This window comes from Diceros bicornis, chromosome 29, assembly GCF_020826845.1.
Source record: "Diceros bicornis minor isolate mBicDic1 chromosome 29, mDicBic1.mat.cur, whole genome shotgun sequence".
In the NCBI taxonomy this organism is placed as follows: domain Eukaryota; kingdom Metazoa; phylum Chordata; class Mammalia; order Perissodactyla; family Rhinocerotidae; genus Diceros; species Diceros bicornis.
In genome coordinates, this window is record NC_080768.1 from 38,596,702 (window position 1) to 38,602,938 (window position 6,237).

Below are 6,237 nucleotides of genomic sequence, written 5' to 3' on the forward strand. Positions count from 1 at the left end.
CTGCTCTACTGTATTTAAATCAGGGTTCTTCAGTGAAAAAGAACCAACAGGAAATATGTAGATATAGATATATGCACATATATGCATATATATACATATATGTACATATAGATAAATATACATAATATATATGTATATGATACATATATACCCATTTATACAGGCATACATATACATACATACACAAAGAGATTCATTATGAGGAATTGGTTCACACAATTATGGACACTGACAAGTCCCAAGATCTGCAGGAGGAGTCAGCAAGCTGGAGACCCAAGAGCGCAGACAGTGCAGTTCCGCTCCAAGTCCAAAGGCCTGAGAACCAGGTCAGCCGATGGTGTGGTTCCTATCTGAAGGCAGGAAAAGGTCAATGTCCCAGCTTAAAGGCAGTTAAGCAGCAGAAATTCTTCCTTACTTGAGGGAAAGTCGGTCTTTTTGTTCTATTCAGATCACCAACTGATTGGATGAGGCCCACTTGCATTAGGGAGGGCAATTGGCTTTACTCAGTCAACCAATTTAAATGTGAATATTATCCAAAAACACTCCCACAGAATAATGCTTGACTAAATATTTGGACAAAAACGTGGCCCAGTCAATTTGACACACAAAATTAACCATCACAAATCTACCCCTTATCAACTTGGCACCCATTGGCATCTCCTTAAACCATACTTAATCTCCGAATAAAGATAACAACAAGGTCATAATTCCATCTAACATGACACATTATCCTGCATATGAGTAAAAATGCACTAACCCCTTCCTCAGAGAGGAGGTAAATGATGATTACTTGAGTGACATTTACTCTTCTCTTGGATATCTCCTTGATACACACACACACACACACACACACACAAATATATTCACAACAAAATAAGAAAGACTCATGATAATTACAGTTCTCATTTCTGTAACTGGTCACATGGTGACGGCTGGTTTTATAACTACCTTATTCCGTTCTCCATTTGTATTCCATTTGTCCTCAGCAGCAACCTGCCTTCAGGTTCTTTACCTGGGGGGTTGATCCAAATCTTTATTCCTGAAGGCTCTAGGCCATTAGTAGTCCTGCCTGGGATTGGGTTGTTGTGCTTTTCTGTTGACAATAATCACAAGGCACTGTAGTATTAAGAGACACCCTAAGGGATCTCCTGTGTTCCAGACATACTCTTCCTTACCTCTATTATGGAGTAGTAGTCCAATTTCTCCTTGGAGAAGTAGTCCTGGGTAGTCAGGATCAATCAACCCAGCCCACAGTAACTTTCTTCTTTGTCAGTTGATTCAGAAGCATGAGGAGTTCAAAGTGGCTGGGCAGCAGTCTTAACTTCCAGATCAATGGAATCATTGCTGGGTCTCCTGGTGGAAGTATTCCCCCCGTAGGAGCTAAGACCAACATGCCAGCAGAGCATAAGGTTGTGTGAACAGGAACCAGAAATTTTACTAGCGGGTCACTAGGGGTAATAGTGAGTGATGCCCCTCCCATTTCCACCCCTTGATTCCTGGGCCCACGAATCCTGCTGTGGGAGAAAGAGTACCATATACTTGACACTAATTCAGAGCATATACTGCCTTCTGGAGAACCTTGTCCCTTCCTACAAGGTATTGCCACCTAGCTAGCACTGTAACCGGGTCTTCAAAAGGCCACCATTTCATAAAACTAGCTGCTTCAGGATGATGGAGAACATGATAAGACCAGTGAATTCCATGAGCATTGGCCCACTGCCACACCTCGTTTGCTGTGAAGTTAGTCCCTTGATCAGAAGCAATGCTGTGTGGAATACCATGACAGTAGATGAGGCATTCTGCAAGTCCATGGATCATAATGTTGGCAGAAGCACTTCATGCAGGGAAGGCAAATCTGTATCCAGAGTAAGCGTCTATTCCAGGATGCACTGCCCTTTCCATGATGGAAGCAGTGCAATGGAATCAACCTGCTACCAGGTAGCTGGCTGATCACCCCAGGGAGTGGTGCCATATTAGGGACTTAGTGTTGGTCTCTGCTGCCGGCAGATTAGACACTCAGCAGGGGCCATAGTCAGGTCAGCCTTGGTGAGTTGAAGTCCATATTGCTGAGTCCAGGCATGACCTCTATCCCTGCCACCATGGCCACTTTGTTCATGAGCCCATAGATGACGATAGGAGTGGCTGGGGAAAGGCTGACTCGTATCCACAGCATGGGTCAACCTAGCCTCTTAGTTATTAAAACTCTACTCTGTTGAGGTTACCCTTTGGTGAGCATTCACATGGGACACAAATATCTTCACATTTTTTTTTGCCCATTTAGAGAGATCTATCCACATACCTCTTCCCCAAATTTCCTTGCCACCAATTTTCCAATCATGTTCTTTTCAAGTCTCTGATCATCCAGCCAAACCATTAGCCGCAGCCCATAAATCAGTATGTAATCACACATCCAGTCATTTCTCTGTCCAAGCAAAGCACTGCTCAAAGTTGTGGCAGCTGGGAGAATTTCCCTTCACCATTGTCCTGCAGGGAGATCCCAGAAAGCGACTGTAGTGCTGCAGCTCTCCACTTCCGGGTGGTGCCTGCGTATCATGCAGAATCACCTTGAAAAAAGGCCTGCCTCTTCTCTTCCTCTGTCAACTGATTGTAAGGAACGCCCCATGAGGCCATAGGTGCAGGCTGGGAGAGACAAGGCAGGGTAGCAGAAGTGGAGACCATGGGCATTTGGGCCACTTTTTCATGTAACTTACCTGTGTCTTCAGGGCCTGGTTGGGCCTTATCACGTATATACCATTTCCATTTGATGATGGAGCGTTTCTGTGCAAATTTACGGCATGAGGGGTCACATAACACCCAGTTTAGGATGGGCAGCTCAGGTTGCACGGTAACTCGGTGGTCCATGGTCGAGTGTTCAGTCTCTACTAACGTCCAGGTAGCGGATCAAGAGCTGTTTCTCAAAAGCAAAGTAGTTACCCATGGAAGATGGTAAAGCTTGCCTCCAAAATCCTAAACTGCACAGCAATTCGCCTATAGGGGCTGCCAAATGTTCCAGCCAGCAGCCTTATCTGCCGCTGACAGTTCAAGCACCATTGGGTCTGCTGGGTCACATGGCGCAAGTTTGGCAGAGCAGCTTGCCCAGCAGCCTGGACCTGTTGCAGAGCCTTCTTTTGTTCTGGATCTCACTCAAAGCTTTTTCAGTCACTGGGGAAATGGCCCAGAGAAACCTACCCGAATGAGGAATATGTTGCCTCCCAAACCCAAAGCGGCCCACTAGGTGTGGTGTCTCTTTTGGGTTGTAGGAGAGACCAGCTGGAACAATTTATCCTTCACCATAGAAGCAATATCTCAATATGCCCCACACCACTGGACTCCTAGAAATTTCACTGAGGTAGAGGCTCATGAATTCTTGTCAGATTTATTTATTTTTTTTAATTTTTTGTTTATTGCAGTAACATTGGTTTATAACATTGTAAAAATTTCAGGTGTACATCATTGTACTTCTATTTCTGCATGGACTACATCATGTTCACCACCAAAATACTAATTACAACCCATCACCACACACATGTACCAAATTATCCCTTTCACCTTCCTCCCTCCCCCCCTTCCCCTCTGGTAACCACCGATCCAATCTCTGTCCCTATGTGTTTCTTTATTGTTGTTATTGTCAGATTTATTTCCTACCCTCTGATACACAAATGTCTTGCCAATAAGTAGAGTAGCTGTTACTTCTTATTCTCTAGGTCTAATCAGCATATAATCAGTGTAACGGACCACTGTGATATCTTGGGAAGAGAAAGGCAATCAAGATCCCTGTGAACTAAGTTATGACGTAGGACTGGAGAGTTGATATACCCCTGAGGAAGCTGTTGTTCTTGCCAACTAAAAGCGAACTGCTTCTGGTGGTCTTTATCAACAGGTGTGGAGAAAAAAGAATTTTCCAGAGCAATAGCTGCATATCAGGTACCAGGGTGTGTGTTTATTTGCTCAAGCAGTGAAACGACATCTGGTACAGCAGCTGCCATTGGAGTCACCACCTGGTTAAGCTTGTGATAATCCACTGTCATTCTCCATGATCCATCTGTCTTCTGCACAGGCCAAATAAGTGGGGATGTGGTGCGAATCACCACCTCTGCATCTTGTAAGTCCTTGATGGTGGCACTAATCTCTGCAATCCCTCCACAAATGTGGTACTGCTTTCAGTTTACTATTTTCCTGGGTAGAGGTAGTTCTACAGCTTCCACTTGGCCTTTCCCACCATAACAACCCTCACTCCATACAATAGGGAACCAATGTGGGGATTCTGCAAGCTGCTCAGTATGTCTATTCCAGTTACACATTCTGGAACTGGGGAAATAACCGCAGGATGGGTTTGGGGACCCATTGGGCCCACTGTGAGATGGACCTGAGGTAAAACTCCATTGATCGCCTGACCTCCATTAGCTCCTACTCTGAGGGGTGGACCACAGGGATGTTCTGGGTCTCCTGGAATTAGTGTTAGTTCAGAGCCAGTGTCCAGTAGTCCACAAAGGTCTGATTATTTCTTTTTCCCTGATTCACAGTTACTCTGGTAAAAGGCCATAGGTCCCTTTGGGGAAAACTGAGAGAAGGTTGAACAGTATACATTTTTGACAGTGTATCAAGGCCCTTTCACAAGGGGACCTGACCTCCCCTTCCTTCAAGGGGTTCTGGGTCTGTAAATGGGCTTAAGTCTGGGATTTCATTGAGAGGCTATGACTCTATTTTTATGATTCAGATTAGACCTTTGTTCACTTGACCTAGAACTTTTCTGCTTATGCAGATCAAGTAGGAATTTAGTAGGCTTCCTGTCTATTTCACTTCTAGTTACACCATAGGTCTGAGTGAGTCAGACTACTCTGACTGCAGCTTTGTCTCTGATTTGCATTATGGTAATCATGCCCACCTTGCCTTTGGTAACTGAGTGCCACCACTTGGCCCCTGTCATCCCGGGATCCAATTACTTCCACTGAATTAGGTTTCTCAATTCAGTAACGACAGTTCCCACTGTAAGTTGGCCTACACAGAAGAGCAATCACAGAGCTCTTCAAGATGCCGCGGCTCCCTCACAAATGTATTTCTCATAGTCAGGGAGAAAGATGTGTCTTCTCTCAGTGTGGGCAAGTAGGTTTTACATGACAAATCCTCCATCACATTCCAGTCTCCCTAGGCATTTGATTATCATTCTCTGCACAAGACCAAGGCACGTCTGGCATTTCTAATTTGCTTATTGTGGGCCACCTTTTGGTCCATGTTTCAGCCAACTAATCAGAGTCCTTTGTAATTCCCCAAGCTGCAACACTAAATGCAGAATCTCTGCTTAGTGCATCCGTAGCAATAAATTCCCCTGATCCAACTTTATGTTCCTTCCACCATTATCACATACCCTTAATATTCATTCTTCCACATGTCCTCTGGATTTCCGTGTGCACAAATTAGAAACTCAAGTAGTTCTTTTGGAGTGTAGTGCACCTCCTCATGAGTCACACTTTGTACCTCACCTTTAGGGGGCTGCTGGGCCTTGAGTCTACCTATAGATCTAGAAGCAAAGAGGGGAGGTGGGGGTGACTCCTGAGGAGAATCAGCAGTGTCTTGCATGGCAACTTTCTCTGGGGAGGCAATTACAGTTTCCTCAGGCAACACAGGGTTAATCTCCTCAGATGGGGGTGGAGAAGTCACTTCTACCGGGAGTGGAGAGGCTGCTTCTACCTGCAAAGAGAATTTATCAGAATTTAGGGGCTCAATATCCCCAGCTTCATCAGAGTCTTCCCACACATCGCCATTCCAGCTTTCAGGATCCCATTCCTTCCCGACCAATGCCCTCACTTTAACAGTAAATACTCTCTGAAGCAGGGAGTTCAACTTTTGTTGTAATTCAGTCTGTTGCAGGGTAAGATTCTGAGTTTGATTTTCAGCAATCTCAGCCCTGCGGCTATAGGAGATGAGGGTCTTCTTCAGGGCACACATAGAAGCTGCATAAATTAGGTATTTATACAGCACTTGAGCTGAGATTCAAATCCCTGAGCTCATCCTTTCTTTTTTTTTTTTTTAATTTTTTTTTTATTTATTTTTTTCCCCAAAGCCCCAGTAGATAGTTGTATGTCATAGATGCACGTCCTTCTAGTTGCTGTATGTGGGACGCGGCCTCAGCATGGCCGGAGAAGCGGTGCATCAGCGCGAGCCCGGGATCCGAACCCGGGCCGCCAGCAGTGGAGTGTGAGCACCTAACCACTAAGCCACGGGACCGGCCCAAGCTCA

At 45.1% G+C, this 6,237-nt stretch overlaps 1 pseudogene; it reads right to left on the bottom strand.

The window, feature by feature from the left end:
• Positions 1-327: 327 nt before the first annotated feature.
• On the bottom strand, positions 328-4,587 carry LOC131394100 (uncharacterized; annotated as a pseudogene).
• Between the last annotated feature and the right edge of the window lie 1,650 nt (positions 4,588-6,237).